The 9,792-nt window shown below is 44.9% G+C and overlaps 1 pseudogene; it reads right to left on the bottom strand.

Moving 5' to 3' along the window:
• Window positions 1–4,953: 4,953 nt before the first annotated feature.
• Window positions 4,954–6,974, bottom strand: LOC138176909 (methylosome protein WDR77 pseudogene; annotated as a pseudogene).
• Window positions 6,975–9,792: the final 2,818 nt, after the last annotated feature.

The raw sequence follows: 9,792 nt of genomic DNA, 5'->3' as shown, positions 1-9,792 counted from the left end.
AATTCTTCTTTACAACATGACTAATGTGGAAATGGATTTAATATGAATGTATTTGTAGAACCTATATTAAATTGGATGCCTTCTTGGGCAGGAAGATATTTTGAGAAGCAAATTATGTCTGACTGATTGTTAAAAGGGAGAATACCAGTGGGGACTTGTGAGCCATAATGCAATGTCCCTTTGCATTTAGGGTAAAGTCCCTCTCTCTTCTCCCTTATTCTTTATTTGTTTCTATCTCTCCCTTTCCTCTCTTTTTTCTTTTCCCCTTCTCTCTGCTCTTCCTCCCTCTCTCCCTCACTTTTCTCCAACTTCTCTTCTCTGTTCTCTGGGTTTTCTGCCTCTGCTCACTCAACCTCCAGGATTGTTGGCTCCAGGTGTGCTTCCTATGGAATGAAATGCTTCCCCAGGGTCTCACTCCACCCAGGCCAAACTGAGGTAGAGGAGGGCTTAAGATGTGGAACAGAAAGGCATTTCATTTTAGGCTTTGCACCTCTGACTCTATTGGGGAAACTGAAAGAAAAAAATTAGGATGGCTGGGTTTGATTTGGATGGTTTATGGCTCTAAGAGTGCCCTCTCTTCCTCTCCACTCTCCTTTGGGTAAATTAATCTGGGAGACTGTGGGAACAGCAGTATCTGAGGGGCATGGCTTATAGGTCTGGCTTATCTCACAGATGGGATAAAATGCAGACACAGTCACAGAGGGAGAAACAAACCAAATTAGTAAACACGCCCACTCACTGAATTGCCCTGCCTCCCTCTCTCACCCACAAAGGAAGCCAACTTTCTGTTTCTTTTCTTTTCCTTTTTTTTTTTTAAGCAATTGGGGTTAAGTAACTTGCTCAAGGTTACACTGCCAGGTGTTTCTGGGTGGGTGCTAAGTGTTTGAGACCAGATTCGATCCCAGGTCATCCCGACTCTAGGGCGGGTGCTCTTACTCACTGTGCTACCTAGTTGCCCCTCTGTTTCTTTTCTTAGTCTTCTATTTCCCAGAATTGCTCCTCTAGCTGCAGTTACTATACAGTCAACAAATACAAAGTGATATCAGAGTGCAGGGACACATGGCATCATAGGAAATGAAATCAGGAGGAGAGCAGGTTTGGGGTTTTACTGTCATGTTCAATCTCATATATTCTTAAAAAAATAGAACAGTACTCAGCCAGCCCATGAGCAAGCTTTATTTAAGTGTTGTTGACACAGTGCTAGGCACTCTGCTAAGAGCTGAGGATACACCCACCCAAAAAGGTCAATGTTTCCTGCCCTCAAGGAATTCCTTGTCTAATGGAAGAGACAATGTTGAAGATCTGGGTGTGTGCAAGTGATATCCAGGGAAGGTGGAAGGAATCTCAGAAGGGAAGGCATTAGCAGATGGAGGAAAGAGAGAAGGGGGAATCAGGAAAGGCCTGCAGAGGGTGAGATTTGAGATATCTTCAAGGGAGTCAGGGAAACTGAGAGATTGAGAGAAGGAGAGAGAGTTTTCAAGGCACAAGGGATCCATAACCATGGCCAGGAAAAGAGATAGGAGATAGAGCATCCTGTGCAAGAAATAGCCAATATTGTTTGCAGTGGGGTCTGAGAGGACCTTGGAGGCCGGACAGTCTAAGTCTCTCAGGTTATGTCACCTTTCTGCCTCCACCAGGTTTGGAGAATCTGAAATTCACCTTGGAAACTGTTGGTGAAACTGTGCCTCTGTGAGGAGGAAATTGGAATTTTTGCCCATGTCTTTCACAGATTTCTAGGTGCATGAGTCTTACTATTCTGCTGTCATCATAACAAGGTCTACAGTCACCTTCATCTCATATTGCTCTTTTCTGAAATCCTCAGTGTTCCTTTTCCTGTGGTATTTTGTAAAGTGAACCCTGGCTGGAGATTTTTATCTCCAGTAAAAAAAGAGACCCTCACATGGTTTTTTCTTGAGTGATTCCTGTTGGGGAATACTATTTCTCTGTGTCCCAAATCAGTTGATTCTACCTTCTGCAGTTACCTTTTTAGAACTTGCTTTTTACTTTTAAGAGAACCTTTGTACATTTCTTGTCCTATTGGCTGAGTTTCTTATCTACATTTTGTCAGTGTAAATTACTAATTTTTTAAATTGCCTTTCAGTCACCAATCCTGCTTTACCTCCGATCAATCTCTTCAAATGACAGAATTTCATTTGTCTTTATAATGATTCAATATTTCACTCTCTTTCAAACATAGTATATTTCTTAGCCTTATGCTTTATTACTTGCAAACCATGTTTCAGATTCTTCCAAGCTCTAATTTCCTTTTATTCCATTGAATCTATTTTGCAATTACCTCAGTCTTCTTATATATCTCAAAATCATTGTCAGTCTGTCAGTCACCAACCATTTATCAAGGATCCACTATGTGCCAGTCACTGTGTTAAGCTTCATGAATACAAAGAATGTCTCTCTTCTTAAGGAACTCCTTGCAATAGATGATCTCTAACATAAAAATGTAATGTAACAAAAAAGATGTAATGTTCTCTAACATAAAAACAACCATGTACCAATAAGATACATTCAAGATAAATTGTAGATAATCTCATAAGATTGACTCTTCTGGCCTTAACTGCTTGCAGGCCTGGGAGATATTATTTCCCTACTCACACAAGGGTTATCTAAGGGTGTTGGGGCTGCCAGGGCTCTCTGTCAATGGCTATAGTCCAAACTGATGCTGTTCCCTTTGATTGTAAAGATCATTTCATGCACACCAGTACCATTTATCCACTATCAGTTTAGCTTTTAAAGAAACATTTTCTTCAAAATGTATAACAAACATAAAAACAGCACAATCTTTCTTGTATACCACCTTGGTCTCTGGGGAGGTATGGGGATTAGGTTCATTGCTTAGCTCAGTCCTTATAAAAAGCAGTCCTAAGTCCCAAGTCCAAAACCCCTCCTTGGGTTCCAGTCTTAGGTACTCTGGTTTCTCTGGGCTTTCCTGCAAAGCTGGTTCTCTACACTATCTTACATGCAATCTTATTGCCATGACTAAAATTCCCAAAAGCATCTAGAAGATGTTTGGAGATCACCACTGGTACCTAAAAGTGCTGCCGATTGAGATAAAAAAGTAACAAAAATACTGTCACCAGAAATAAAAGAGAGGAAAAGAAAGGCAAGGATGTCACTTTGCCTCACTGGTTCTGTTCATTGTACCCACTGGTGTACCCATGGTGGGAATGAACTGTGACCTTAGCATGGAACAGAAAAGAGTTTGCCAGGAGGGGAGAGGAAAAGGATAAAGGGAAGGAGAGAGAGAAAGAGAGAGAGACAAAGGGAGAGAGACAGAGAAAGAGAGAGACAGAGACAGATAGTGACAGAGAGAGAGAGACAGAGGGATAGAGAGACAGAGACAGAGAGACAGACAGAAACAGAGAGAGACAGAGACAGAGAGAAACAGAGAGAGACAGAGACAGAGAGAAACAGAGAGAGACAAGAGAGAGGGAGACAGAGAGACATAGAGAAGAGAGAGACAGACAGAGTGAGAGAGAGAGAGAGAGAGAGAGAGAGAGAGAGAGAGAGAGAGAGAGAGAGAGAGAGAGAGAGGAGAGAGATACTATGGTCAAAAGGATCTGGAAAAACTTCTCCTTGAAGCTGATATTTTAGCTGCAATTTAGAGACCAGAGTAGCCAGGAGACTGAAATGAGGAGGGAGAGAGTTCCAGGCATAGGGGATAGCCAGTAAATATGCTGGAGTGGGAGAGTGGAACCTCTTTGTTCAAAGAACAACAAAGAGACACAGAGTCACTGGATGGCAGAGAACTTGGTGAGGAATGAGGTGAAAGAAAACTGCAAAGGTAGGAATGGGCCAGGTTGTGAATGATTTTGAATAATGGTATATTTTATATTTGATGCTACAGGCAATAGGGACCCACTGGAGTAGACAGAATTAGAATAGAGGTTGAGGTGACATGGTAAGATCTGTACTTTAAGAAAATTAATTTGAGAGCTGAGTGGAGAATGGCTGGAACTGGGAAGAGATTTAAGGAAGGAAAACCAACCACCATGAAATAGTCCAAGCATGATGTGAAGGTCTAGACTTGGGTGGTGGCAGTGTCAAAGGAGAGAAGGGGCAGAGATGAGAGTTGTTGTGAAGGTAAAGTCAACAAGACTTGGCAACAGATTGGATGGAGGTTGGGGGTAGGGTTGAGAGAGAGAGAGAGAGAGAGAAGAGTCAAGGATGACACTTAGATTTCAAACCTGGGAATTAGATTGCAGTGTTGTCCTCAACAGAAATAAGAAAGTTGAGAAGAAGGAAGAGTTTGTGGGAAAGAAAATGAGTTTTGGACACGTCGAGTTTCAGATGTGTACAGGATATCTAGTTCAAGAGTTCTAATAAGAAGTTGGAGATTATTCTGCAGGTTAATTGCAGTCCCACAGGATATCCCCTCCTCCAATCTGCTCTCTCCCATATTTTCTCCCATACCTCTTTCAACTTTTCCAGTGGATCTCTATGCCCCAGTGCCTGTATATCTTATCTCCCAATTACATGTAAAATAGTATTAATAATGGTGTATATATATATATATATTTGAATATTTGATTTTAAAACTTTGAATTCCAGATTCATTCCCTTCCTCCCTTGTCACCCACCCTTACTGGGAAGATAAGTAATTCAGTATAGCTCCTTTGACCTCCGGTATATCATATTCCAAGCCCTTCGATCCCTTAGTGTAGAAGCTGCCAGATCCTGTGTTTTGATCCTGATTGTGTTTCCATAATATTCAAATTGTTTCTTCCTGGCTGCTTGTAATATTCTCTCCTTAATCTGGGAATTCCAGAACCTGGCTATAATATTCCTAGGAGTTTTCTTTTTGGGATCTTTTTCAGGAGTGGATCAGTGGATTCTTTCAACCTCTGATTTTGCCCTCTGGTTCTAAAACATCAGGGCAATTTTCTTTGAGAACTTCCTGGAGGATTACTTCCATTTTTTTTTTTTACACACAAAACAGAACCCAAACAAAGAATTTTATTTCACCAAATCGTCTAAGATTCTCCACTGGGATGGCTCTTGGTAATGGAATCTATATCACTGACATGACCCCAACCACACAAGCCAACTCCTGAAAGCTGAGATATCTCAAGAGATGGTGGTCAGGGCAATTTGGTATCAGAGGAGCAGATCCCAAAGCTCTCCCCTCTGGTTTGTCAGTTTTCTGTCTCACCCCCACCTCCCATTCTCTTCTCAAATCCCTCTGGATGTCCCCAAACCAAGTCTAAGCCATCCCCTCTGGCATCTAGCCAAAAGAAAACACTAGAACTAGTCTCTTAGGATTAGATTAGGGCAAGAAGGTAGCAAGGAATCTGAGTGCTGAGGCTGCACTAGGGGAGGGGGGTCCCAACAAACTAGGAAAAACAGACCTTTTTCCTTCCTGCTCAGCTAAGGAAGAATTCATATTAAGGGAAAGAAACCACCTCAAGTGACTGAGGCAAGAGGTTGTCCTAGCATAACCCAAGGTGGGAAAGGCTTTTAAAAGAGTTTTCCGTTTCTGTCTCAGATCTATAATTACAACAACTAAAAACCCCAAAGGGCACTCCCAGGATTTTGCAAATTCCTCGACACCGGAGGGAAATGAAGAGGCACTTCTCTACCCCTTAATGTACTTTCTGGGAAGGAGGAGGAACAAGGGGAGGTAACTAGATGTGGGAGCAGGTCCTGATTATCTTTGTTTAAAAATTTAAATATAATCTAAAAAAATAAATGGCTGTCTCATGTCTCTACGAGATCCCAGGCAGAGAAGCGTGGTGCCTCAACTGCTCGGCTCTAACAAATCAAACCTGCCACACACAGGACTTGTCTTCTCACAAACCCAGGGCTGGTGGGTCTGGATTTGTAAGAGTTTGGCCTTTTTTGCCTCCCAGCCAGTCTACTTGCTGGCACCCCCAGGAAGAGGAACTGGAATCGGTTCTGTGGGCACAGTGTGGTGGAAGACCTGATGGTCCCAGCCCACAGTGGTGAGCAGAAAGTGGTTGAATGGGGACCACGTAGCATCTCTCACAAAGTCTCTGTGGGCTCGGGTTCTGAACACCTCTGTAAGGCCAGAGTCAAGCACAGCTACAGAACAGTCTTCACTGATGGATGCCAGGAGGGGAAAACTGTCTAGTGAGAACACCAGCCTTGTGACACTTTGGGAGTGCACAGAGGAGGAGAGGATAGTTTTAGGGTTCTTGATGTCCACAAGGAAGACCGTGCCATTCTCATCACCAAAAGTGAAAACTTTTTCCTTCTGAGGATGCCAAGCCAGTGAGGTAGGAAGGTGATGGGAGGCACTTTGGCCAATATGTGTAGCTGGCTTGGGGCACCGGATATCCCAAAGTAAAATTCTATTGTCCTCACTGCATGACAGGAACTTAGATTCCTTGTAGGGACAAGCAGCAACACAGGAGACTTCGCCAGAGTGAGCTCTGTATGAGTGCAGCACTTTCTCTACAGCAAGGTCCCAAACTTTTATGCTGAAGTCCTTGCTGCCGCTGACGGCCTGTGTGCCATTCATCAGGATACTGACACTGGTTACTATGTCATCGTGTTCATATTTGCAGAACTTGTTGACGATAAGTGTCACCCTCATCCAGTTCCCACAGTTCCACAGCACCCGAGTTGGAGGCCACGAAGATGCCCCAGTCCCCCACCCAGGCGAGGTCCGACAGCCCAGCTTCGGTCTGCACTCCGGCCGAGCAGAAGCCCTCGTTGGGGGCCAAGCAGGGGTCCTTGAACAGCCACAAGGAGCCAGCCCAGCCGCAGCCGCTGAGGCTGGATGCGCCCAGAAGCAGGGAGCCATCGGACCAATAGCGAGCTGCCTCCAGCTGCCGCTCCATACAGGCTGGAGCGTTGGGAGGCAGGTTCCATTCCGCGGCAGCAGGAGGCAAGCTCAGCGGGAGCGGCGGCTGCGCTTGCTGCTCGGGCTGCGCCTCCGCCTACGACTCCGGCGGCGGCTGCGACTCCTTGCGCATCTCCATGGCTCCGGCTCTAGTCCCCTCTCGGTCTGGGAACCGCCCCCCACGTGGTGTCCTCTCGGGCTCCCCGCCCCTCTCTGGCCTGGAGGATTACTTCTAGTTTCTTATTTTGATCATGGCTTTCAGGTAGTCCAATAATTTTTAGATTATCTGTCATGGATCTATTTTCCAGGTCAGTGGTTTTTCCCATGAGATATTTCACATTGCCTTCTGTTCTTTCATTTGTTTGGACCTGTTTAACAGCATCTTGATTTCTCATTAAGTCATGAGCTTCCATTTGCTCCAATCTAATTCTGAAGCAATGATTCTCCTCAGTGAGCCTTTGAGATTCTTTTTCCATCTGGCAAATTCGGCTTTTTAAGGCATTCTTCTCCTCATTGCCTTTTTGAGCCTCTTTTGCTATTTGAGTTAGTCTATTTTTTAAGGTGGTATGTTCCTCAGTCAGGCTGTTGACTCTCATTTCGTAATTTTCTTGCATTGTTCTCATTTCTCTTCCCAATTTTTCCTCCACTTCTCTTATCTGCTTCTTAAGGTCCTCTATGACCTGTAACCAGCTCGTATTTTCCTTCGAAGCTTTTGGTGCAGGAGTTCTGACTTCACTGTCTTCCTCCTGTTCCATTCTTTGCACCTTTTTGTCCCCAAAATAGTCTAATGTTGGAATCTTCTGTCTGCTTTGTTTCCTTTGCCTGGTCATGTCACCCCTCAGTCACTTGACCCCTGGGCTTTTTGCCACAGTAGGACTATGCCACCAGACAGGGGAGCTTTCATCCCAAACACTGGGGTTTTCTCAGTTGCCGGAGGTATTAGGTAGGTGCCCTCTCTGATGCCTCCACATGCTCTGGCAAGCTGGACACACACCCCAGGACCTCCACCCTAGACTGCAATCCAGATCCAAGCAGGTTAAAGCAAGAGTGATTACCCCTCAGACTGGCGCTTGGTCCCCCTACACTCTGCAGGCTAGGAGCTGAAGCTGCTGTGTGGTACTGGCTGGCTGGGCTGGCGTCTCAGCGGCTTCTCGCCCCAGGAGCAAAAGCCACACACTGCCACTTACTGGGTCCTAAAGTCCAGACTGCACTGACCTTTCACTTTGTCCTTTGCATCTAAGTGTTGATAAATCTGGAAACAGCCACAGCTGCTGCTGATCTGGAGTCCCTCTGGCCAGTGGCTGGTCAGGCCCACCCTGGAGCTAAAGCCTCTGTGTGGGTCTGGGCTTGGCTCCCAGAGTGCTGCGCTGGCTGATTCCTGCTGGCCTGCTGGCTGTCCTCAGCGGGAGGTTAACTTCTATGTGTCATTTTGTGGGTTCTGCAGCTCCAAAGTTTGTTTAGAGTCCACTTTTTACATGGATTGGGGAAGGTGGAAGCCAGAGCAGTGAGGAGGTCCTGCTTCTACCAACAGTCTCTCTTCTTAAGGAGCACCTTCTTAAGTTGTCTGACATGAAAACAACTATGTACCAATAAGATACATACAAGATAAATTGTTGATAATCTCTTAACATTGAGTGCCCTTTCCCTGACAGCTTGATGGCCTGCAAGATATTATTTAACTATTCCCTCAGGGTTCTCTAGTACCCTTTAGAGTGTTAGGGTTGCCTGAGCTCCCATTAATGGCTTTAGTTCCAACTGATGTTATTTCCTTTGATTGTAGGGATCATTTCATGCCACCAGTTCCATTTATCCACTAATACTTTAGCTTTTCAAGGGAACAGTTATTCCAAAATGTGTTATAACCAGCATACAGATTCCCAAAAACATGGAAGGCACAATCTGTCTTGTATACCACCTTGTTTTCTGGGGGAGGGATGGGAATTAGTTTCCTTGCTTAGATCAGTTCTTAGAAAGAGCAGCCTAATTTCCAAGTCCAAAACTCATCCTTGACTGCAGTCTTAGGTGCTCTGGTTTCTTTTTTCTTTCCCGACAAGCTGCTTGGCTACACTGTCTCACATACAATCCTATTGCTATTGTTGTACCAAGAATCAGCAAATGAGACCATTAATCATTTTAGAAGCAGAATTTTAATAATGGAGCTTAATTGCCTGTGACTGCCAGGGGTCACATACACAAATCAGACAGCCTCCAGACATATATACTCAGGGCTTATATAGACCAAACCCACAACATAATCTTAGCTAAGGAAAATCACAACTTGACAGTTTCTAAGAGCAAGCAGAAAAATACACAAGCCAAAAGATAGCTTTTCTTAACGACCTGTCAGTAAATCCCCTGATTGGTTCTAAGGGTGAGGGGCTGTAGTGTTCTGCTTGGTGGGTTTTTGTGGCGGGCCTGGACAGGTCTGACTGGGTAAGCCTTTCTGGTGGGCTAGGGTAGGCCTGACTTGTTGGTGAGTGTCCTAAGGGACTGGGTATACAGGTGTTAGGCTGGTTCCTTAGGTGAGCTTAATAGGGAAGGGGGTTGGGGAGAGTTTCCAAAAATGGAGGTTACAACACTGTAACTGCAATTCCCAAAAGATACTTCAAGGAGGTTAGGGATCATCACTGGCACTTAAAAGTCTTGACAACTGAAACCAAAGAGAATCAATCACCCCCAGTCACCAGAAGTATAAAAGAGGGAGAGAAGGGCAAGGATGTCATTTCCCCTCACTGATTCAGTTCATGGTTTTACCCTGGGTACCCATTCTGAGAATGATTTGTGATCTTTCTCATCAACATGGATCAGAAAAGAGTCTCCAGGAGGAGAGGGGAGGGGAAAAGGATGAAGAGAAGAAGAGACAGAGATGGAAGGAGGGGGGATGGAAGAGGTGGGGCAAGAGAGAGGGAGAGGGAGAGGAAGAGGGAGAGGGAGAGGGAGAGAGATAGAGAGAGAGGGAGGGGGAGGGGGAG

The sequence above is a fragment of the Petaurus breviceps genome, unplaced genomic scaffold (genome assembly GCF_028583685.1).
Source record: "Petaurus breviceps papuanus isolate PSGF00001 unplaced genomic scaffold, PetGlider_PUasm1.0 90294, whole genome shotgun sequence".
Taxonomy (NCBI): Eukaryota; Metazoa; Chordata; class Mammalia; order Diprotodontia; family Petauridae; genus Petaurus; species Petaurus breviceps.
The sequence above is the reverse complement of the archived record's forward strand: the minus strand, read 5'-3'. Positions and strand labels throughout refer to the sequence as shown.